The 26,730-nt window shown below is 36.7% G+C and overlaps 1 protein-coding gene across 1 annotated transcript in view; it reads right to left on the bottom strand.

The window, feature by feature from the left end:
* Positions 1–26,730, bottom strand: part of Ncam2 (neural cell adhesion molecule 2) — a 494,596-nt gene that overhangs the window by 20,337 nt on the left and 447,529 nt on the right.

The following is a 26,730-nucleotide window of genomic DNA, read 5'->3' as shown; positions in this document are numbered from 1 at the left end:
ATAGTCTTTATTAGTTGTTATGTTATAAGATAAAGTTGTGAGATAGACCTCTTTTCTCGGCCTTGGTTTGTGGGTATGCATACTCTGTCTATGAAAGGGTGATTAGGAGGAAGAGAGGGTATGGCGGGGGGGAGGTAGAAATATTAAGGTACAGCCAGTAATGGAAACAAGTCAATGACCCTTTATCTGTTATGAAATAGGAAAAGATTATACAATCATAGTAGTGTAAAAAGATACTGAGTCCCATAGAAAGTTAATTGCATATTGTATTATCTACAGGAAGGAGACAATGTGACTAACTCATACATACTTCTAATTATGCATATTAAAATATTCCAAGAATTGTATATGACATTATAAAATTATACATATCTTTATGCATAAAAGCATATTATTACCATAAACAAATATTGAGCGTTTTTCCATAGTTACTATGAGGCAAAAAATGAAAGATATAGATGCTTCTTTAATATATCATAGATTAGGCATAAAGCTGAAATTTTGTCTTTAAAAATCCCATATAACCACTTTGAATTGCTGTACATACCCCGAAAACCAAATTTCTATAAAGAGTAGAAGAGGTTCACTTGAGATAAGACATCACATCTCATTTAAATTCTCCTCACAGCTAAACAAAACATGTGGCAATAAATTCTACAGATCAATGTTACTGTGCCAGCTGAATGACAAGAGCTCACACATTCCTGGTCTAATGATAAATTACTGCTTCAGACTGCAATCTATAGCATCAGAAGTCAGAAAATCCCTGTTCCAAACACTGTTGTATCACATATTTATAAGTTTCACATTTTTTCCAAGCCCAGGGTGCTTCCTTATTTAAATGAAGGCAGTTATGCAACAACTATAAGAAAACAGCAGAAAGGAATTTAGAAGAGTTCTGTGAATATATTAAAAGATCCTTTAATGAAGATTTAACAATTAGCTTTTATTGTCTTTGTTGACATATCACACTCTAAATAAATGATAACACATCCTTTGTGGTTAAACTCAAACTAAGCTGCTATTGTATCTCTGCTCATGGTAAACCAAAGCAACATGGAATTTCTTCTTAAATAATGACTACTATTTTGAAGTTTTACAAAATTTCTGAGGCGGCCAGGTTAGATTTTAATAATACATTTTGTGTATGATTTTTATGTAAGTTTGACTAAACAATGCATTTAATATTTACATTTTTCATATTGTACAAGATTGTTTCATATATTCAAGGTTGTATAATAGTAACTGTAAAGAAGAAATATTCATTTATTTCTGTGCTGTCAATGTACCTCGATGCAATTTTAATTTTTATAATTTGTATTTTAATGCAGACATAAACACATTTATATGATGACATTGTGATTTGAAGACTACCGTGAATTCAAGGTACTGAACAAATTCTTTTACAAGTTAAAAGTGACTTAACCTTTAGAAAACTGGAATGAAACAAAAAAATTCATCAAGTATTTGAAATTAATATTCTCATTTTTGATAATTTTATAATGTCATATTAACTTTTGATTTCATGGGTCCTACAAGTACCCATGAGTTTCATTAAAAAATGCATCACATAGGAAAATCAAATTTCTTTATATCTACATTTACCAAGGTAAAATTGAGGTCCAAAGACATCACTTAACTCCAAAATGTTAGAATTGTTGATTAAAGATATCTTACAGTCTTTCCCCCCCCCCCCCCCCTGGAACTGAGGACCGAACCCAGGGCATTGCTCTTCCTAGGCAAGTGCTCTACCACTGAGCTAAATCCCCAACCCCTATTTTACAGTCTTTAACCCCCTATCCCCAGCACAGTTTTAGCCAGTTTGTTCCATGCCTGCTAGGTATTTCATGTTGTTCCTATCATGTGCCTGCCAGTCATTGGCAAACGGAAACGATTTGACTCAGAACAAGGACATGGTAAGTACATGTCCTGTTTTTTTCTGTATGTTTTGAATGTTCTGTATGAGGTTTGCTAGTCTTAAGAAATCCCACAAAGGTTCATGTAGGACCCATGAAATCAAAAGTTAATATGAACTGTTATGGTTTGACTCAGAGGACCAGCAGGAGGAATTTTCTGCATCTGAATATTGTGGGTTTTGTGGCTAACATTGAAGAATGCTACCAGAAGTTACATTTTATGGCTCATGCTCTGCTATCTAAATGTTCTGAAATTCCCCTGTTTACTACATGTCCACCAACCCTCTGACCGCAATTGAGACCAATCTGCTAAAAAGTTGATAATGCTTTATCTAGTAAGCTAAAATATAATGTTGCTACCCTCCTTGCAATTTAAACATTTGAATCTCATTTTTCCTGTAAAAAGCCTGCTGTGTGAAATGTTTGATGACATAGTTCAGAACTGTCTATGTTCTGACATGTTCCCACAATTTTCCCTGATCTGACCAGTAACCTTTGTTCTTTCAAGTAGTCATCCAACTCTCACTTAGAGAGTTATTCGTTGAGTTTGCAGATTGATTCATACACAACAAACCCTTTTAGTGCGAAGTTTTAATCTAAATAATTGCAGAAGCCAACATTATATTGGATTTCAACACAAAGTTAGGAATTATGTAGACTGCATATGTTAGTTAATATAATATTCTTAGAAATATATTTATTTTTCATTGTTCTATAACAGTTGACTAAAAACAATTTAATAATTAATTAGGTTCAATGGAAGAGTTTAAATTGCATAGCATGCTTCTGTCATAAGCTTAGCTTGTGCTGAGTTTTCATACTATTTCTATAAAAATGAGATTTTGCTAGAGGTGTAAAGATCAAAAATTTAAATGTAAAACCCTAAGTTGCTATTTTGTCTTGTAGTTTATTATGCAAATCAAGCAAGAGAAGTGACAGATACTTTCTGTGTTATATTTTCTATCTATATTGCTCCAACTCTAAGAAACTTAGAAATTAGACAACCAAACCAATATCTTCCCTAAGTTGTTCCATAATTGTGTTTGTGCTTCAATCAAACAAAGGTCAGAACAAAGAAAAAAGGAATTCAATTCAATTTGTTTTATACATGTCACATATTTCTATTATACAAGACATCCATTGCTGAAACAGTGAATTATCTTGACACGAAGTTTATTACACTTGACAGCATGTGTACTAGTGTTAAAACATTGTTCTAATAGATTCAAAGTAGCCTTACTTTTTGACTCATTATTTAGTACTTTATTCAACTTTTTTCCTTTGTGTACATTTATTTTGTCATAAGTTTATTAAAAATTCTTTTAGAAGTTGACAAGCTTTGATAATGGCATAGAGAACAAATTCTATGCCTTAATTTAGACAACCATTACTATTTTCTTCAAAGAATTTTCTCAGTGCTGCAATAAAGTAGGTTAAAGGTACAGCAAATAGAAAAGATATTCACATCCCTGTTGTTTTTCATTGTGATATTCTATAGACAATAGCCATTGTTCTCATATTACAGATAAGTCTTTCTAATTCCTGGGTATATATTGTTGACTAATCAAACTAGAGTAACAAACTTCTAAATATTAATTGGTAATCTTGGTATTGACAGATAGAGATACACATGAATGTCTATGTTTTATGTAACAGAAGATATTGCAAATATAAACATGAGGTGCATATGCCTTGTTCTTCAGTGTCTATTGAAGAGTAGAGAATATGTCATATTTCCTTATCATGTCCAACATAAATCAACTTAGTTGCGATATTGAGCAATTCTGAATGAAGAATACAAATTCATTGAGGATGTTATAACGTTCTGTTAAAATACAGCCATTACACATCAAAAGTCCAAGTGTGCACTGTCTAGAAATATCCTAAAGGACACAAAGGTTTTAAGTGTTCTAGAGAGAGTTTTATAAGCTATGCCATAAGAATATTAAAATATGTCTTCTTTAGGAGTAACTGCAAGCTTGAATTAAGTGAAATTTAAATAGTGTGAGAATATCTCACTTTAGGGTCCAAGGGGTAAAATGAGGTAAAGAAACTGAGCCTGAAACAAAGTCTGTAGCACCGAGCTTCCTCTACAGAGTGCTTCATCCTACTGGTCCCCATCGAATGGCTGTGGCCAGGCAGCACTGAAGCCTAACCTTGGGGCAGCAATAAAAAAATAAAAGAAAATGAAATAAGATTGAAGAAAATGAAGACTGCCCACTCCACTAAAGGCAGACATGGTGTAAAATCTCCAGGGAATAAGTGGGTAATGGGAATTTATATAATAGGTGTAAGATAGGTGGGAAACACTTGAGAATGTGTACATTTAAAAGAAAGCATAATACAGATCTTTATGAATAAAGAGGAAAATTCCAGAGTCCATGTGTGATGCTTGGGAAGCTCTCTTGTTCCAGGGAGAGAGAATGATAACATCAAATCCAGTTTAAAAAAAGCCAGAAAGTCTGCACTGGTCTTTCAGTAAGAACTTTTTTTTTGCCTTTAGTTATGGATTAATTTAATCTACTTTTATTGAATATTTTATGTATTTACATTTCAAATATTATCCCCTTTCCTGCATCCCCCCTCTCTCATACCTTTTTCCCCTGTTTCTTTGAGGATGCTTCCCCTCCTAACCACCCTCCTCAACACCTGACATTCCCCTAAACTTGGGAAACAAGCCTTCACAGGACAAAGGGTTTCTCCTCTCATTGATGTACAACAAGGCCATTCTCTGCTACATATGTAGCTGGAGACATGTGTCCCTCCATGTGTACTCTTTGGTTAGTGGTTAAGTCCCTAGGAGCTCTGGGGGATCTGGTTGATATTATTGTTCTTCCTATGGAATTGCAAACCACTTCAGCTCTGTCAGTTCTTTCTCTAACCCCTCAATTGTGGTACCCCATGCTCAGTCTGATAACCATCAGCTGCAAGTATCATCATATGTATTAGTAAGGCTCTGGCAGAGCCTCTCAGCTAACATCTATATCAGGCTCCTGTCTGCAAGCACTTCGTAAGATTTTCAAAAATTGGACTGCAGGTGTCCAAGTGGAGAAATGTACAAGAGAGCAACAGTGGCAGGAGACTGGATAAGACTGCTATTGAAGTAAAAAATGAACTGCCCAGGACAGCAATCTTACAGATTCAGCCTTCAGGCAAATATGGGGTACCGCAGCAATGATCCAATGGGTTTAGGAACCACCAAGATGTTGAAAGAATTGGCATCATATACCACATACTACTAATTTTTCAGCCATATGAGTTTGAAAATAACAGAGAACTACTGTTTTAATGCAAGATATGGTATAGACAGAGTGTGAGCAAGGAGTTTTGAGAGGCCACAGCCTAAGGTGTGAAGATGATGCAAAGTCACAGTACAGATCCAAGATTTTAATGGTACCAGAGTGATGAGACATCTATTAACATGTGCTGCAGGAAGATGTGGATCCAGCAAAAGAAAGAACATCTGTGATGCAGGCATTAGATCTGGAATGGTAGGTCTCTTTTGGTCCTTTGCCAATCAGATAGCTTTATCACAAAACCTAGATACTAGAATTAGAGATAGCATATTTGGTTTATCTTTTCTCGGATGCATTTTGATCATGCATTTGTCTGATCAGTCCTTGCTATTCTCTAATTTGTACGTTTGTAAAGTGTATGCTTATTCTGCTTCATTGTTTGTCAAAACCAGGTAATTCATGGTTTGGTGTTATAGGGTCTCAAAGATAAAGACTTCTTTGTGCCTCAGAAGACCCTTTTGACTATGCAGTTGAGAGGAATGGAGATGTTACTTGTTCCAGGTGCTTTTGAAGTTGGACTGAATGCACTTTGTACCTTGACCAAGCCATACATTTACCAAGGTATAATGTGGAAAGAATTGCAAACACTCAAAGGCTCTCCTGTTTGAACATAGCTGAAGGCATTCTTTGAAAGGATTTTCAAGCCGTTAGAACAAAATGGGTTGCTTGGGTGACCAACCACATTTCTTGTTCAGTCCTTCCTTTCTCTAACTGCAATCTGACCACTCATGCAACATGCTGCACTACATCAGATCAAACTCTGTGCCAAGGCACACCTTTCCTTCCTTACATTGCTTTTACTGGAATTTTAGCATAATTAGAAAAAAAGGAACTAAAACACCAAGTCAAAGAGTAATCTGTAGTTGGTGGAATTACAAGCTGGTACAATCACTCTGGAAATCAGTCTAGTGGTTCCTCAGAAAATTGGATATAGTACTACCTGAGGACCCAGCTATACCACTCCTGGACATACACCCAAAAGATGCTCCATCATTTAACAAGGTAATTTGCTCCACTATGTTCACAGCAGCCTTATTTATAATAGCCAGAAGCTGGAAAGAACACAGATGTCCTTCAACAGAGGAATGGGAACAGAAAATGTGGTACATCTACACAATGGAATATTACTCAGCTATCAAAAACAATGACTTCATGAAATACATAGGCCAAATGGATGGAACTAGAAAATATCATCCTGAGTGAGGTAACACAATCACAAAAAAAAAAACCACACATGGTATGCACTCACTGATAAGTGGATATTAGACCCAAAGCTGGAAAAATTACCCAAGATACAATCCACACACCATATGACACTCAAGAAGATAGAAGACCAAAGTGCAGAAGCTTCAGTCACTCTCAAAAGGGGGAACAAAAATATTCACAGTAGTAGATATGGGGACAAAGTTTGGAGCAGTGACTGAAGGAATGGTCATTCAGAGCCTGCCCCAACTGGGGATCAAGCCCATATATATATCCAGTAAACTTAGACAATATTGATGAAGCCAAGAAGTACATGCTGACAAAGCACCTGATATAGCTGTCTCCTGAGAAGTTCAGCCAGAGCATGACAAATACAGAGACGAATCCTAGTAGGAAACCACTGAACTGAGAACAGGGTCCCCATTGGAGGAATTAGAGAAAGGATTAAAGGAGCTGAAGGGGCTTGCAACCCCATAAGAACAACAATAACAATCAACCAGAACTCCCAGGGAGTAAATTACCATCCTTTGAGTACACCCGTGGACAGACCCGAGGCTACAGCTGCATATGAGGAAGAAGATAGCCTTATTGGGCACCAGTGGGAGGAGAAGTCCTTGATCCTGCCAACACTGGACCCCCCTAGTGTAGGGGAATGCCATGGAGGAAATGCTGGAAAGGATGGGTGGTTGGATAGGAGAGCACCCTAACAGAAGAATGGGGAAGAGTGATAGGATAGGGGGCTTATGAACAGAAAACTGGTAAAGGGAATAATATTTGAAATGTAAATAAAATATCCAATAAAAATTGTATAGCACTAAAAACATAATCTGAACAAAGAAATCTTTAAACAGGTACAGAGCAGAGTGAAATAAAAAAAACACAAAAAGATAAAACAATTGTTCATACCAAAGGTAGGAGAAATAATTTTATGAAACTGACCATCTCACTAGAATCAATCTATTGATTGAACATGATCCCAAACAGAACTCCAATTTCACTATTCACAGAAACAAACAAAAAACTTTAAAATACACATGGAAATACAAAAGCCTCTGAGGAACAAATTAGTATGCCCCAACATTCATATTCCCTAGATTCTTTTCAAGTCCATAAAGCTGTGCACATGCATACAATAATAATGTGGAGTGGGACTGTTTGTGGTAAGAAATGGAGTAATGACAGGGTTAGGAGAGGAAGGCTGAGTAGGAGAACACAGAAGAAACTGGAATGTGTTCACTAGACATGATGATCACCTTTATGAAAATAACAGAAAATACAATAATTAAATGACAAAGTAAACTAGGGTTTGAAAACATTAATTTTCTTAAAGGTATAAAATACAGTAATTAGATATATATTCATAAAACAGTATCTTTTATCCAAAGAGATACTTGATTCATACTTGAAGTGGCCTCATTGCTTCCATTAGAATATTTTAGGTAGTTTTTTTTTGTTTTTTTCCCCATTCAGAGTTATATTTTAAATGTTACTGATATTAAGTTGTACTATTTTAGAAACCACAGAAGAAAGTTGGATTCTTTGTTATGTGTTGCATTAGAATAATTTCAGTAAAATGTAAAGGTATGCTTTTCACATATAACAGTAAAATTTCAATTAAATTTGTTCTAGTTATATATAAAGAATATAAAAATGTGATATGATAGGTGTGGAGCTTAGAATTCCCTGGCTGAACATATTCCTCTTATTGTATTAAATTTAATTAGTATCACACATTCGTCTCAACCTCTATCTCTCTATGTGAAGATTAGATAATTCAAGCTTTTTTTGTCTAGTGGATTAACAAGAAAACTCACAACTGATCAATGAATGTCAGTTGAGTTCTCAACCAGAAATGGTACATCTACAATATTCCTGGAACAACAAGGCGCAGGGAGCATCATAGAAGATGAGAGATAAAGATAGTTACGGCCAGAGATCATAGAAAAATCATGAGTAAACACTGTTGTCTGGACAGAATAGGTCCAATGCAATCATGAATTTATAGCATGTGTGAGTAACATTCTAGTATAAAATGGAAAGTGATCCATGAGTTCGTCCTATAATTAAAGAAATACTAATATTTGATGGTATCTGGAAACAGTCTAATTTAATGATGTGTCTTTGGACAAGCCTGCCATGATTTAGAGGATGGCCCTATATTCCTGGGCAGTAAAACATGACTAAGTAGATTATTAAAAACTAAATAATAGGTTAAATAATAGGCCACAAGGTTGAGAGTGAATGGCTATGTGAAGTTCTGGAATGAGATAGGAATAAGCATAGAGTCTGAGTAAGATATAAACACATAGTTCAAAATTCTCAATGGCAATACAATATAATCTTTAAAATATGACCAGGCAATATCTTAGTCAATGTTCTGTTGCTGTGAAGAGACACCATGACCAATGCAACTCTTTTTTTTTTTTTTTTTTAGTTTACTTTAGTTTAGTTTTGAATTTGATGCTGAGTCTAAATCTCATCATATGAATGGGTCATCACAAGGCCACTATCGTCAATGTGATACCCAAGTATATAAGAGAAGATGAAATAAGGAAGGGGAGGGGGGAGGGGGATGTTTGCCCGGAAACCGGGAAAGGGAATAACACTCGAAATGTATATAAGAAATACTCAAGTTAATAAAAAAATGAAATTAAAAAAAAGAGAGAAGATGAAATCACTGATCCATCCCTTGTTTCCATAGCCTCCTGGCCATCCCATATGCAAAATGCATCCAATCCATTTCCTAAAGTCCCTGTAGTGTAACAATTTCTACGTCTTTCAAAAGTGTAAACACAGAGTCTGTTTTGAGATTCATGCAATCTCATGTGAAACCATATTAGGACCAAAATATGTAGATCCGACATGCAATGCACAAATTCAACAACTGCATTCCAACAGGGAAAATGGGGACATTTCAAGGAGTCATATCATGGGGGTCATATCAATACAGGACTGAAACCATGCAGTCCAAATCATGCAGCTCTATGTATGTACTTATGGCTGAATGGCCCCACCTCCCCAACTCTACTCTCTACAACAAATATAGCCTCTCTTTGGCAGTCTCCGTTTACAATTACAGCATTTTTAGTAGATGGTCCATGTTCAAGTCCTCTTCAACATCTTCAAATCTCCATTTTAACTTGTTCTTCATTTCTTTTTTTATTATTATTAACTTGAGTATTCCTTATTTACATTTCAAGTGTTATTCCCTTTCCCGGTTTCCAGGCAAACATCCCCCTAACCCATCCCCCTCCCCTTCTTTATGGGTGTTCCCCTCCCCATCCTCCCCCCATTGCCGCCCTCCCCCCAACAATCACGTTCACTGGGGGTTCAGTCTTAGCAGGAACCAGGGCTTCCCCTTACACTGGTGATCTTACTAGGATATTCAATGCTACCTATGAGGTCAGAGTCCAGGGTCAGTCCATGTATAGTCTTTAGGTAGTGGCTTAGTCCCTAGACTCTGGTTGCTTGGCATTGTTGTTCATATGGGGTCTCGAGCCCCTTCAAGCTCTTCCAGTTCTTTCTCTGATTCCTTCAACGGGGGTCCTGTTCTCAGTTCAGTGGTTTGCTGCTGGCATTTGCCTCTGTATTTGCTGTATTCTGGCTGTGTCTCTCAGGAGCGATCTACATCCGGCTCCTGTCTGCCTGCACTTCATTGCTTCATCCATCTTGTCTAATTGGGTGGCTGTATATGTATGGGCCACATGTGGGGCAGGCTCTGAATGGGTGTTCCTTCTGTGTCTGTTTTAATCTTTGCCTCTCTCTTCCCTGCCAAGGGTATTCTTGTTCCCCTTTTAAAGAAGAAGTGAAGCATTCACATTTTGATCATCTGTCTTGAGTTTCATGTGTTCTAGGCGTCTAGGGTAATTCAAGCATTTGGGCCAATAGCCACTTATCAATGAGTGCATACCATGTGTGTTTTTCTGTGATTGGGTTACCTCACTTAGGATGATATTTTCCAGTTCCAACCATTTGCCTACGAATTTCATAAACTCGTTGTTTTTGATAGCTGAGTAATATTCCATTGTGTAGATGTACCACATTATCTGTATCCATTCCTCTGTTGAAGGGCATCTGGGTTCTTTCCAGCTTCTGGCTATTATAAATAAGGCTGCGATGAACATAGTGGAGCACGTGTCTTTTTTATATGTTGGGCCATCTTTTGGGTATATGCCCAAGAGAGGTATAGCTGGATCCTCAGGCAGTTCAATGTCCAATTTTCTGAGGAACCTCCAGACTGATTTCCAGAATGGTTGTAGCAGTCTGCAATCCCACCAACAATGGAGGAGTGTTCCTCTTTCTCCACATCCTCACCAGCATTTGCTATCATCTGAGTTTTTGATCTTAGCCATTCTCACTGGTGTGAGGTGAAATCTCAGGGTTGTTTTGATTTGCATTTCCCTTATGACTAAAGATGTTGAACATTCCTTAGGTGTTTCTCAGCCATTCGGCATTCCTCAGCTGTGAATTCTTTGTTTAGCTCTGAACCCCATTTTTTAATAGGGTTATTTGTTTCCCTGCGGTCTAACTTCTTGAGTTCTTTGTATATTTTGGATATAAGGCCTCTATCTGTTGTAGGATTGGTAAAGATCTTTTCCCAATCTGTTGGTTGCTGTTTTGTCCTAACCACAGTTTCCTTTGCCTTACAGAAGCTTTGCAGGTTTATGAGATCCCATTTGTCGATTCTTGATCTTAGAGCATAAGACATTGGTGTTTTGTTCAGGATTTTTTTTCCAGTGCCCATGTGTTTGAGATGCTGCCCTAGTTTTTCTTCTATTAGTTTGAGTGTATGTGGTTTGATGTGGAGGTCCTCGATGCACTTGGACTTATGCTTTGTACAGGGTGATAAGCATGGATCGATCCAATGCAACTCTTATAAAACAAAGCAATTAATTAGGACTTTGCTTAGTCTTAATCTATTATTGTCATCATGGGGAGCATCACACCATACACACAGATGTGGTGCTGGAGAAGTTTCTGACAGTTCTAAATACTGATCTGCAGGCAGCAGGAACAGTGACTGCTTCTACCACGTGCCTTAAAGCCTAACCTTAAAGCACAGACCTAGGGATATGCTCCTCCAACAGAGCCATACCTCCTAATCCTGCTACTCCTTTCAAACAGTTCCACTCTGTGGTGACCAAGCATTCAAATATATGAGCCTATGGGGCCACCACTACTCAATCCACCTCTTGCATACTGGGAGAGGTTTCATCTCAGGTAGAATAGAGATTTAGAAACTAGATATTCACATCCCATAAATACTTTCCTAGTAATATATTTAAAAAAGAATCACAAATCAGCAATCACCTGAGGCTTTACAAATATTCAAGTTGCCTTCTAAGTCAACATACAATCATTTCCCTAGAAATGTATCAACAGCGTGCATTCTTCTGCATTCTTCTGCAGCAAGTAGATGGCACATTTTTGTACACTGTGCTATAAATGCTTATACTGCAGTAGTTGACTAACGACAAATACACCATTATTAACTACTTTTCTTAATAATTAATACTTGTTATTAAAATCGATTAGTTAAAAAGGGTTTTCATAAATATGTAAGGGTTGACCACTAATAATAAGAGTCTTAGCCCAGGTTATGCTAATGCTTTACATTATAAAACTCTCCTTATCCAATATCCTTCAATTCACTAATACTGAACAGTTGGCTATGTTTCTAATATCAGGCAGTGTTTTTCTCTTCTTGAGTGTGTATTATATCATATTATACAGTTGTTGGTTACTATCAATGTACTTATGCCACTAAGGCGTCTTTATCTTTCCATGGTGTTTGTTGATGTGGTTATTGATGCCATAGTGAGTTAGGATTCTTCAGTGCCTCCTTCCTTTTGAAGTTTGCATAAATTATCATTATTCCTAGCAAAATTCGAAACATGAGTCGTTATAGCCATAGATAAATGTACCTCTAACCTCTCACCAGAGAAATCCTCTTGGCAATAAACAAAGACAACTATACATTTTTTTAAAAAGTCGTATTTATAAGACCTTGTCCAAATCGATACCTCAGCAAAACACTCCTGTACCTAACGCTCGGTGAACACTTTATAAAGGCTCCAAAAAGTTAGTAATAGCCAAAAGATCAGGGATTTTGTTGTACAATTTGCCCTCTACTAATATCAGAAGTGACATTAATAAAGTCTCACAAACATGACTCCTTACTAATGAGCAAATTAAAGATAACACTAAGAGAAATGCCCAATATAAGATGAAAACTCCACAAGGCTTCAACCTTACCTAAATAACTACAGGCAACTGAGTAATACCAAGAGGTGGAGAAATACTCTTGAACACTACACACGTTACATTGCACAGACATACCTGGAAACAGACGTAGTGTAACATTACACAGACTGAGCAGGCTATAGGTAGCAATATATCTGTGTATATAAATATATGCAAATACCAATAATGAATGAGAAAAGAGTCCATGGATTTGAAAGAGAGCAAGGGGGGACGTGGAAGGAAAAAATAAGAATACAATGTATGTTGTTATGCTTTTTTTTTTGAACAAAACAACCACCAAGAATACCTTTATAGGGACATACATAAATTATATAAAAATATGTTGGACTTATTTAAAAACAGGCTATAAGCAAGGTCAATAGTTTCTCAATCTTTGTTCTGGTCATTAAACAAAATATTTTCCATGATCACATTTTTTTCAAGTTTGCCTGTATGCTATAGACGTCAAATTATCATAAAGTGAAATGTTAAATGTATTTTTAATTTTTCCCAAGAAATCAATTCAATAATCAAATTAAGAAACATGTACAAGAAAGAAACTATGCACTAGTGAAATGATAATCTAGTTACTATACTGAGTAGCAACACACTGCTAGAGAGATGTGTTCACTCAAGTCATTCAATTTTAAATTAGGAATAATCTAGAACTATTTGCAAAAGAGGTCTGTGGAAAGAAGTCCTATATATTTGTCTGATTTCTATTCTTTTAAAGGGATGAACAGAAGCATTAATAGAAAAATAATTTTCCAAAGTTTTAAAGTAGCTAAGATTTTATTTGCTGTTAAGGAATTTTTATGAATTAAATTAAGTGATTGAACAAAATCTTATATGCATATCTAGAAGTTTTTAATATAGCATTCCAAAATAATTCATTTATATGTTAATCTTCATGTTATAAATATAGTGTTGTGACAAAAAGTAAAAGTGAGATAAATTTGGTTCCAATTAATTATATAAATCACAAGACTTTATATAAATTCACAAGGTCAATCTTAGAGCAATGTAACACTTTTTAAATTTCTAGAAATGTGGCATTTTTCTTCATACAGTGCATTGCAAGCACTCAGCTGGCGCACAGCCCTCCCTGAGTTGATATAGATTTGTCCTAATTTAGTTCACATTAATTTCCATCTGAAAAAATATCTGAACATCTATACTTCACTGTCCAATTGATGTGTGATAACCACACTGGACAGAAAAGTGAAAATGATTGCGGGTTTTACCAATGAGGATACATTAAATATTATTTATTATTTATTGAAAATGTAAATTAAACAGGAATGTCTAGAGCAATATGTTTGGAGCATGTATATCTCTTCCTCAAGAGCACTTTTTATTTGCTTCCTGAATACATTAGGTAAAACATGACTTCAGTATACCACAGATCTGTAAATCATATTTTTTGCTTAGTTTTATTAAAACTATTGCTTTTTTGTATTTTAAGGTTTAATATCTTAGATTAATATAACAAATTAAAACAAGAGGGAAATTATCACTAACTACTGAAAATTATCAAAGTTTTCCACGGCAAATAAAGAATGTGCTTATTTTTAATTGTATTTAATCATATTTTAAACTTTCTCACTTTTTAATTTTATGTTCATAGGTATTGTGTCCGCATATATGGATGTGTATGATCCACATGTCTGGTATGCATAGAAGCCAGAAGAACATGTTAAAGTCCCTAGCGCTAGAGCTATAGATGCTTATGATCCACAAAGTCAGTACCCAGAATTGAATAGATGGAGGTCTAAAACATTGAACTTCTTTCCCGCCCTTGTTTTCTTAATATTTTCCTTTACTGTTCCATGTACAATTAATTCTGTTCATGATATTCTCTTGAAAAATATATTCATGGCAAAAATATTTGTTGAAAAATTTTAAAGTATACTTCTTTTAAAATTAATCAGATATAAAGATTTTCTTAATACTAATTGGATGAAGTTCTGTTAGGGAAACATGTAGTACTATAGATAATTCTAGCAATGCCTGCTATAACTGGGAAAACATTATTGTTACTAGGGAAACAAAAATGACAGCCTTCTTCATGACTCACATTGTGAGGAAGGACCCTGAATTAAATTGAGACCTATTTTTAAAATAAAAATAAAAATACAAAAATTAACAAATAAACCTTTGCGTTGATTACACCATTTAATCCAAGCACTCAGAAGGCAGAGAGGCAGGTGGATCAATGAGTTTGAAGCAACCCTGGTCAACACAATGAGTTGAGGGAAAGCTAGGACTCTACAAAGAAAGGCAAGAGGCTTCCAGGACACAATGGGGATGATATTAGCTGAAATACCCAACAAAGGGGAGAGAGAATCTGTAGAGACCATATTAGGAGTCTAGGCACAGCACTCATTTAAAGAATGGGGTCACCCACACATCTGAAAATATTAACCCAGAATGCTCCTGTCTAAAGGAAATGCAGGGACAAAGAGTGGAGCAGAAACTGAAGGAAAGGTCATCCAGAGACTGTACCATCTAGGGTTCCATCCCATCTGCAGACACCAAACCCAGACACTATTGCTGATACAAAGAACTGATTGCTGATAGGAGCCTGATATAGCTGTCTCCTAAGAGGCTCTGCCAGAGCCTGACAAATAGAGACGTGGATGCTCGCAGTCATCTATTGGACTGAGCATCGGGAACCCCAATGGAGCTGTAAGGGATAGAACCGAAGGAACTGAAGGGGTTTGCAAATCCATAAAAAGAACAAAATGTCAACCAACCAAACACCCCAGAGCTCCCAGGGACTAAACCACCAACCAAAGAGTACACATGCAGTGAACAATGGCTCCAACAGCATATGTAACAGATGGCCTTGCAGTGTATCAGTGGAAAGAGAGGCCTTTGGTGCTGTGGAGGCGTGACTCCCCAACTAAGGGGAATGCTCGGGCATTGAAGTGGAGTGGGTGTGTGTGGGAGATCCCTCAGGGGGAGGGGGTATGGGATGGAAACCCATGTGGAGCAGAAACTGGGAAGGAAAATAATGGGTGAAATGTAAATAAATAAACCAATAAAAGTAAGTCCACTAATAGCATGAAAAATGACCTGTTTGAACCATTTCATTCCAAAATAAGCCTTACCCAGCTGTTAACCTGCCTCCTTTTTCTATTTGGTCTCTCTCTCTCTCTCTCTCTCTCTCTCTCTCTCTCTCTCTGTGTGTGTGTGTGTTTCAGAGAATATTGCATTTTTTCAAGTCATGATTTTTTTTTACTTTATATCACTTGCCTATCCTTTCATGTTTTTGTCAAGCTGTAAAATAAAATTAGAAGAATTAAAAATATGCAAATAATATGTCTGATGTTAATGAATACATATGGTTCTATTAGCAGTTACTCAATAATGAGATTTAAAATGTTAGACTTCGAAATGGAATATAGAAACAAGCAGAAGAGTCAAAACACAACTGATGAACCTGGGACACTCAACAAAGCCTAGGAATCATAATCTTTTTAAAAATAATGGTATAAAGTCACTAAATATATGAAGGAGTTAAGAACGGCTGCAAAGGAGGAAAGTCGGCTCAGGCTTAGGTACAGCAGTGGCCTTAAGAGATCTATGTTGTGACTTTGTCCTTGCCATGACTTTGCATTAGCATGGTCCTCATAGGCACTATAGTCAATAGGTTGGTATTTCCATTGATGAGATGAGTATGGTGACATATACTCTCATGCATTAATGTTTATCTGAATTAATATGTGAATGTGTCTGTTGACTTGGCTTCAAACACACTATCAAATTATACAATACATATATCTAAATTTATGAATAACTATTGTGTACTTACATTTGGAATGATTTTCTATCAATAGAATATACTTTGGAGTATTTTATGACTTCCATTTTTAAAATCCAGCCACTGATATATTTTTAACAACTTAAGGTTTGCTATTTATCTAGTTTAAAACAATGGTATGTAATCCACATCTAACCTGAGTCACAGTGCCATTTGTCTATGATCTCTGGACTTTGAAATTTGAGGCAGAAGTGTGACCATGATTTGAATTCAACTTGACCTACCTAGCACTAGCTGACTGAAAGAATAATACCTCTTCTATAAAGTTAAACTTATTTACTTTTATATTTTAAAAGTCATTCTTTTCTCATGCCTTACAAACTGAGAGTAGTTTCTCCTCTCTCTTCTCCCAACCTACTCCCCCACCTCCCTTCTAGCACAAATCCAATCCTCTTCATTTTCCCATGAGAAAAGAACAAACATTCTTAGAAATGTTAATGGAAGCTTAAAAAATCCTTAGGATTACAACTTTAATGTAATGAAAGTTAAAGTGTATACTTGATGGTCATGCAAACAAAAACAAAAGCACGAATTCCAAATAGTAAACATTACTAATTTGGTAATGAATTTTAAAGTTACTGGATATTTTATGAATACCAGAAAGACTCACAGTACAAAATGTCTATTTTGATTTCTATATTGATTACTAATTTAAATATTATTGAATAGGTTATCATTTTTATAAAACATGCTAAAATTGGTAAAAATGACACACAAAAGATTATACATGACCATATTTTCTATATAGATTGATTGATATATATTTAGATAGATATTTTGAGATAGATTTTATATGTTTTACCCTAAATATTATTTAAATTTGATGTTATATATTTAGGTTGTTTGATATCTGTGTCTTTGTTCCATTAGAAAATGAAGGTTTTTATTGATGCAAGTGAAATAAATATACCTTTATCTGAAGCTTGGGGGATGGTTTAGAGGTTGTGAGTGTGTATTGATCTATGAACAGAACCAAATTACATTTGCAGAACCCTCTTAGCTGATTGTAATCTTCCATAAATTATGTTCCAATGTATCTGATGCCCTCTTCTGGCCACTTCAGTCGCCAAGAAAATGTATGTATGTATATGTAGAAATGCATACAGGTAACTTAAAATGAACGAACATGTATGTCTAGAACTGTAAAAAATGATCAAGAAATAGTTAGGTATTTTTGTAACATAAACATTAGTATCTCTCTTGACCAACTTAGTTTTATAATATTTAATAGCTATTTTAGATGCCTAAAATAGAAAACCTAAAAAAATTTTCCTTAATGTGATATTAAGAATTGCAAACCATTTTATAAGATGTAGAACAAAAGAGTACTTGAATTTTCTTTAGAAATTCAAAATTGATTGATCTATTACAGTAGAAAAATCTCCAGTGCCTATTGTTTTATTTTTAATTTTATAACAACTCTATTATTAAAACTACACATTTTAAATGTCTTTGGACACCTGTAAAGTCAATAATGTAATGCATCTTCTTTATATCTTTTTTTCAGCTATAAGGGTAGATTTTATATTTACTTAACATATAAGGGTAAGACTATATACCAAGATACGCTTCAAAAGTTGGTTCAATAAATACACTGAAATATATTTAGAGAATGAAATGTTATTATTCACTATGAATTCTTGCATGGAACAAACAAAAAGACACTTCAAAATCCTCCACACACTAGTAAATTTATCCTGGAGTGCTGTATCTGCTGCGATTCTAAGTGCACAGCGTTCTAGACATAACAAATCTGTGCAGACAGTGAATGGTGAACGATTGTTCCAGAGGAACAGGAAAAAGAAGGAACCAGAAGATGAATTTCATGTAGTGACACTGAAGTCACTCATCGTTCCCCAAACACAAAATGTCAAGCAGCAGGAGTGAATTTTAATGTAAAATGTGGACTGTACGATGTCAGTGTGGGCTCAGTTTTCACAGAAGTGGTGGGCCGTCTGGTCAGATACACAGGAAATGGGATATGGTCAGCATGAGGAAAGGCCTCTGAGAATCCAAGTGCCTTTCTTATTTTGATGCAAGGCTAGAGTTAGTATGTTAAATACCATCTTCAATGGAGGAAAAAATGCCACTGTGGTTTAAAATTTCATGGGAAAGTAACTATACCTCAGTTATGAATTGGCAGAAAAAGAAAAGCCATCCTTGTGTCCTTGATACTAGATGTCATAGTGAGGGAAGAGAGACAACATGAATTAGCTGGCTATTTTGGCTTCTAATTCTATTATTTAACTGGATATTTTATGTATTTACATTTCAAATGTTATTCTCTTCCCCAGTTCCCTCCTCTCTCTTCCCCCTCCCCTTGCTTTTATGAGGATGCTTTTGCTCCCACCCACTCACTCCCACCTCAACACCCTGGCATTCCCCTACACTAGGGAAATGAACCTTCACCAGGACCAGGGGCTTCTCCTTCTACTGATGCCAGACAATGCCATCATAGAACTTGTCCTTTAAGCCACTAACCTTCCAATATACAGTACTGTTTTAGGTCAAATAAAATTTCTTAAATAATAACAATATGTACTGGCTAGAAAATGAAAATCCCAGAACCTTGGCAGTTTTCCATTTAATATTTTGCTCATGTGCTATTCACCTTTGTTGAAAAAATAGAAAAGTATATCTTAGTTTACAGCTTATGGTCTCTTTAATATAGAAATGACAATTAAAAAGAAATTAATTTATCCATAATGAAAAGGCTTTTTGAATAGCTAATTTTGAACATTATAAATATCACAGTCATACCATAGAGAAGGTGAGAGATAAAAGGAAATAACAAAAAAAAATCATGTCACAAAGAGCTAGTAATTCATTTGAAATAACAAAAAAACCCAGGATATAGAAAAATAGATTCAACAATAAAAGAATTTCTGGGGAATCACCATCCCTGACCTCAAGATATAGTATAGGGCAATAGTGATAAAAACTATTGGTATTGGTACAGAGAAAGGTAGATAGATCAGTAGATGAGAAGTGAAGATCCAGAAATGAACCCACACACTTATGGTAACTTGATCTTTGACAAAGGAGCTAAAACCATCCAATGGGAAAAAGATAGCATTTTCAATAAATGGTGGTGGTTCCACTGAAGGTGAGCATGTAGAAGAATGCAAATTGATCCATTCTTATTGCCCTGTACAAAGGTTAAGCCCAAGTGGATCAAGGACCCCCCCCCATCAAACCAGATACACTCAAGCTAATAGAAGAAAAAGTGGAGAAGAGTCTCAAATACATGGGCACTGGGGAAAATTTCCTGAACAAAACACCTATGGATGGTTTATGCTCTAAGAGCAAGAATTGACACATGGGATCTCATAAAATTGTAAAGCTTCTGTAAGGCAAAAACTGTCATCAGGACAGAACAGCAACAAACATATTGGGAAAAGATCTTTACCAATCCTACATCTGATAGAGGGCTAATATCCAAAATATAAAAAGGACTCAAGAAGGTAGACACCAGAGAGCCAAATAACCCTATTAAAAATGGGGTATAAAGCTAAAGAAAGAATTCTCAGCTGAGGAATATTGAATGACTGAGAAGCACCTAAATAGATGTTCAACATCCTTAGTCATCAGGGAAATGCAAATCAAAACAACCCTGAGATTTTACCTCACACCAGTCAGAATGGCTAAGGTCAAAAACTCAGGCGACAGGTCCGGGTGAGGAAGTGGAGAAAGAGGAACACTCCCCCATTGTTGGTGGGATTGCAAACTGGTATAACCACTCTCGAAATCAGTCTGAAGGTTCCTCAGAAAATTGGACAATACACTACCTGAAGACCCAGCTCTACCTCTCCTGGGCATATACCCAAATGATGCTCCAACATACAACAAAGACACATGCTCCAGTATGTTCATAGCAGTCTTATTTATAATATCGAGAAGCTGGAAAAGAACCCAGGTGCCCTTCAACAGAGGAATGGATACAGAAAATGTACATCTACACAATGGAGTACTACTCAACTATAAAAAACAATGACTTCATGAAATTCATTGGCAAATGGATTGAACTAGAAAATAGCCTGAGGTAAGCCTATCACAGAAAAACACACATAGTATGCACTCACTGAGAAGTGGATATTAGCCCAAAAGCTCGAATTACCCAAGATGCAATTCACAAACTACATGAAGCTCAAGAAGGAGGACAAGCAAAATGTGGGTGCTTCACTCCTTCTTAAAATGGGGAACAAAAATATCCATAGGAGCTGATATGGAGGCAAAGTTTAGAGCAAAGAATGAAGGAACGACCATACAGAACCTGTCCCACATTTGGCGCATATATATAGAGCCACCAAGACTAAATACCCTTGAGAGGGAATAGGGAGGCAAAGTTTAGAACAGAGGCAGAAGGAACACCCATTCAGAGCCTGCCCCACATGTGGCCCATACATATACAGCCACCAAACTAGATAAGATGGATGAAGCAAAGAAGTGCAGGCCGACAGGAACCGGATGTGGATCTCTCCTGAGAGACACAGCCAGAATACAGCAAATACATAGGTGAATGGCATCATTAAACCACTGAACTGAGAACGGGACCCCCGTTGAAGAAATCAGAGAAAGGACTGAAAGAGCTTGAAGGGGCTCGAGACCCCATATGAACAACAAAGCAACCAACCAGAGCTTCCAGGGACTAAACCACTACCCAAAGACTATACATAGACTGACCCTGGACTCTGACCTCATAGGTAGCAATGAATAGCCTAGTAAGAGCACCAGTGGAAGGGGAAGCCCTTGGTCCTGCCAAGACTGAACCCCCAGTGAGCGTGATTGTTGGGGGTAGGGCAGTAATGGGGGAGGATGGGGAAGGGAACACCCACAGAGAAGGGGAAGGGGAGGGGTTAGGGGTATGTTGGCCATGAAACCAGGAAAGGTAATAACAATCGAAATGTAAATAAGAAATACCCAAGTTAAAAAGATAAAAAAAAAAGTAAAAAAATAAAATAAAAAAAGATTCATGAAGCTAAGAAGTGCAGGCTGACAGGAACTGGATATAGAACTCTCCTGAGAGACACAATCCGAGCACGTCAAATACAGAGGCGAATGAATGCTAGCAGCAAACCTTACTGAACTGAGAAGTGGACCCCCCCATTGAAGGAATTAGAGAAAGGATTGAAATAGCTGAAGGGGCTTACAACACCATAAGAACAAAAATGCCAAGCTAACAGAACTTCCAGGGAATAAACCTTTAGCCAAAGAGTATACATGGACTGACCCAGTGCTCCAACTGCATATGTAGCTGAGGATAGACTTTTTGGGCACCAGTGGAAGGAGACGCCTTTAGTCCTGCCAAGGTTGGACCCCCCAGTGCACGGGAATGTTGGAGGAGGGTAAGAGGGTTTTCGATGGCAAGGGGAACACTCTTATAGAGGAAGAGGAGGGGGAAGGCCATAGGGGGCTTATGGACAGAAAACGGAGAAAGAGAATAACATTTGAAATGTAAATAAAGAAATATCCAATCAAAAATTAAAAAAGAAAAAAAAATAAATATATTATTTGTATCAGAAAATACAATTTTAAATTCTACTATCTATATTCATTTGAGTAGACTTTAAGTAAAATATTTTCATATAAATAGAAAATTACTTATTTTTATGAATTATATAACAAAATTGTTCTATGGCATTTTAGAATATTGTAGAAGAATAAGAAACTTACTAAATTCATCTTTAGACAAAAATGATGTCTGGAAAGTAGCTTTATGTGGAAGGTTAGATGAAAATGCTAACAAATAGTAAAAAATGATAATTGAAAGTGAGTGTGTTAGACAAGTACATATATTTTACTGCTGCACGGTTTTGGCTTGGGCAATCATGAAGCAACACGAGAAGCTAAGGAATATTAGTGTATTATTGATATGCCATATATACAGTTATAGCAGCTATAGAAATTAAAACAGAGAAGAAAAATTTATTCCCCAGTTAATTTAAAGTATGAAAAGCTATTTGAATTTTAAAATAACTTGTCTTTGTTAATTTGATAAAATATTAATACTTGATGAATAGTTGACTGGACAATTTTATATTTCCTCAAATGTTTCTGATTTCTCAAATGGCACATTACAAGCCACAATAACACAGTATAAAGTCACCACAGCGGTGAACAATTTCCAGTGGCTGTCACGTAATTATTTTCCATTTCATACCAACATTTTTAAAGGAGCTTCAGGAAGAATAGATGTAAATGAATAAATATTTATATCTAAGTACGGTAAACATCTTTTACTAAATCAGAGGAAACAGAAAACATAAACTTTCAATTAAATTCACCTTTGATACATATGTATATATATTTAAGCAAATGATGGATATATTATACTAGAACTTTCAGAGTGGGTTGTCCATGAGTAAAAAGTATAATATCCCATAAATAAGCATGAGTCTTCCCTTCCCTTCACCATCTGCGCCCAGAGCTAAGGCTGTCCCACAGCCCTCCATACTGAAATCCTGCCCAGAGTGTGCTGGTCTCCCAGGAGTGCTCTCACTCCTAAGCCCAAAGATGAGACCACTACTTTTTCTCCAATAACTGTCCAAAGAGGGACCTGCCATGAGCATACAGGGCACAAGAACCACAGAGCAACAGGGGACAGGATCCATCCTGTCTCCATCTGTGCCCCAGAGCAAAGGTTACCCCACAGACCTCTGTTCCCAAATGTGGACAAGTAAGAGAGGGTCGCTCAAGAGTTCTCTCACTCCTAAGATCACAGGCTCACAGGAGGGACAAGCTCTAGTTAGAGAAAGCAAGGCCAACTAACACCAGAGATTACCAGATATCGAGAGGCAAGTGCAAGAACCTAAGCAACAGAAACCAAGACTACATGGCATCATCAGAACCCAGAACCCCCACCACAGTAAGTTCTAGATGCCTCATCACAAAGGAAGAACAAGATTTTGATTTAAAATTGCATCTCATGATGATGATAGAGGTTTTTAAAAAGGACAGAAGTAAGTCCCTTAAATAAATATCGGACAACACAGGTAAACAAATAGAAGCCCTTAAAGAGGAAACGCAAACGATCTCTTTAAAATTACAGGAAAAAAAACAATAAACGGGTGAAGGAATTGAACAAAACCATCCAGGATCAAAAAATGGAAATAGCAACAAGAAAGAAATCACAAAAGGAGACAACCTTGGAGATAGAAAATCTAGGAAAGAGATCAGGAGTCATAAATGCAAGCATAACCAACAGAATACAAGAGATCAAAGAATTTACAAGAATCCCAGGAGCACAAAATACCATAGAAAACATTGACACAATAGTCAAAGAAAATGAAAAATGCAAAAAGCTTCTAATCCAATACATCCAGGAAATCCAAGACATAATGAGAAGACTAAGGATAATATGTATAGAAGAGAGAAGAGAGTAAAGATTCCCAAATAAAGGGCCAGTAAATATCTTCAAGAACATTATGGAAGAAAAACAAACCTAACCTAAAGAAAGAGATGCCCGGAAACCGGGAAAGGGAATAACACTCGAAATGTATATAAGAAATACTCAAGTTAATAAAAAAGAAAAGAAAAGAAAAGAAAGAGATGCCCATAAACATACAAGAAGCCTACAGAACTGCAAATAGATTGGACCAGAAAAGAAATTTCTCCCATCACATAATAGTCAAAACACCAAATGCACACATCAAAGAAAGAATATTATGAGCAGGAAGGGACATAGGTCAAGTAAAATATAATGGCACCAGATTTCTCAACAGAAACAATGAAAGCCAGAAGATCTGAGGCAGAGGTCATATAAACCCTAAGAGAACACAAATGACAGCCCTGGCTATTATATCCAGCAAAACTCTAAATTACCACAGCTGGAGAAAACAAGATATTCCATGAAAAAACAAATTTACAAAATATCTTTCCACAAATTCAGCCCTACAAATGATAACAGACGGAAAAGTCCAATACAAGGAGGGAAACTACACCTTACAAAACATAAGAAAACAATCTCCTTTCAACAAGTTCAAAAGAAGATACACAAACATAATTCCACCTCTAACAACAAAAATAAAAGTAAAAAATCAATATTTCTTAATATCCCAACATCAGTGGACTCAATTCCCCAATAAAAAGATACAGAATAACAGACTGGATACATAAACAGGACCCAGCATTGTGTGCATGCAGAAAACACCTCAGTGACAAAGCAGACATTACCTCATAGTAAAAGGATGGAAACCTTTTTCCAATCCAATGGCCCCAAGAAACAATAGCCATTCTAATATCAAATAAAATCAACTCTCAACAAGTTATCAGAAAAGATGACGAAGGAAAATTCATATTCATCAAAGGAAAAAATCTACCAAGATGAACTCTCAATTCTGAACATCTATGCTCCAAATGCAAGAGCACCCACATTCATAACAGAAACTTTACTAAAACTCAAAGCATGAATGGTACCACACACAATAAGAGTGGGAGACTTCAACACCCCACTCTCATCAATGTACAGATCATGAAACAGAATCCAAACAGAAACAGAGTGAAACTAACAGAAGCTATTAACCAAACACACACACACACACACACACACACACACACACACACACACACACACACACAAATGGAGTGCTACTTAGCTATTAAAAACAATGAATACAAGAAATTCTTAGTCAATGGATGGAACTAGATAATATCCTGAGTAAGGTAACCCAGTCACAAAAGAACACACATTTTATGCACTTACTGATCAGTAGATATTAGCCGAAGAAAAAAAATTCACAAATCATGTGAAGTTCAAGAAAAAGGAAGACCAAAATGTGGATGCTTCATTTCTTCTTAGAAGGGAGAACAAAATACTCACAGGATAAAATAAAATACAAAGAATGGTGCAGGAACTAAAGAAAAGGTCATCCATAGACTGCCCCACCTGGGGCTCCATCTCATATGCAGACCAAACCCAGTCACTATTGCTGATGCCGAGATGTGCTTGCTGACAGGAGTCTGATATGGATGTCTCCTGGGAGGTTCTGCCAGAGCCTTACTGATACAGATGAGAATGCTTGCAGCTAATCATCAGACTGAGCACAGGATCTCCAATGGAAGAGTTAGAGAAAAGACTGAAGGGGGCTGAAGGGGCTTGCAACCCCATAGGAAGAACAACAATATCAACCAACCAGACCCCTCCAGAACACCCAGGGACTAAACCACCAACCAATGAGTACACAAGGAGGATCCCATGGCTCCACCTGCTTAAGTAGCAGAGGCTGGTATTGTCTGGCATCAATAGAAGGAGAAGCCCTTGTCCTGTGAACGCTCATTTCAACATTGAAGGGGAATGCCAGTGCATTGAGGTGGAAATATGTGGATGCGAGTAAGTGGTTTGAGTGGCACATCTTCATGGAAGATGGGGAAGGAGGATTGGAGAGGGTGTAAAGGGGATAACATTTGAAATGTAAATACATAAAATATTCCACAAAAACAAGACTAAAAATATAGTCAGAAGCTGGAAAGAACCTAGCTGTCCCTCAATTCTTTTACACAATGAAGTACTACTCCACTATTAAAAATAATGACTTCATGAAATTCTTATGTAAATGGCTGGAACTAGAAAATATCATCCTGAGTGAGGTAACACAATCACAAAAGAACACACTTGGTCTGCACTCACTGATAAGTGTATATTAGCACAAAGGCCCAGAATACCCATGTTAAAATTGATAGACCATATGAAGCTCAAGAAAAGGAAAACCAAAATGTGGATGTTTCTGTCCTTCTTAGAAGGGGTAGTAAAATACTCAGGGAGATAGAGGGTGGGAGGAACGTGTGAGAAAGAGAGCAGGGAAGGGAAGATGGGGGCAGAACAGGCTTGAGAGGAATGGCGATGATATAAAGAGGGTCAGGAATTTAATGAAGTGGTATAGGAATGGGGAATGGGGAACTGGGCGCAGCCACCAGCAAGTCCCAGATGCCAGGAACCCACAGGGATGAGATTAGCTGAAATGCCCAACAAAGTGGAGAGAGAACTTGTAGAGACCATATCCAGAGGTTAGGCAAGGTCCTTGGTTGGGAGATGGGCCACCACCATTCTCAAAATTTTAACCCAGAATTGTGTCTGTCTAAAAGAAATACACGGACAAAAAGTCATCCAGAGACTGCCCCAACCTGGGGATCCATCCCATAAGCAGCCACCAAACCCAGTCACTATTGCTGATGCTAAGAAGTGCTTGCTGACAGGAGCCTTATAATGGATGTCTACTTAGAGGCTTTGCCAGAGCATTACGTGTACAGA

The sequence above is a fragment of the Rattus norvegicus genome, chromosome 11 (genome assembly GCF_021556685.1).
Source record: "Rattus norvegicus strain SHRSP/BbbUtx chromosome 11, alternate assembly SHRSP_T2T, whole genome shotgun sequence".
Lineage (NCBI taxonomy): Eukaryota > Metazoa > Chordata > Mammalia > Rodentia > Muridae > Rattus > Rattus norvegicus.
Note: the sequence above shows the minus strand (reverse complement) of the source record. Positions and strands in the feature narration are given on the sequence as shown.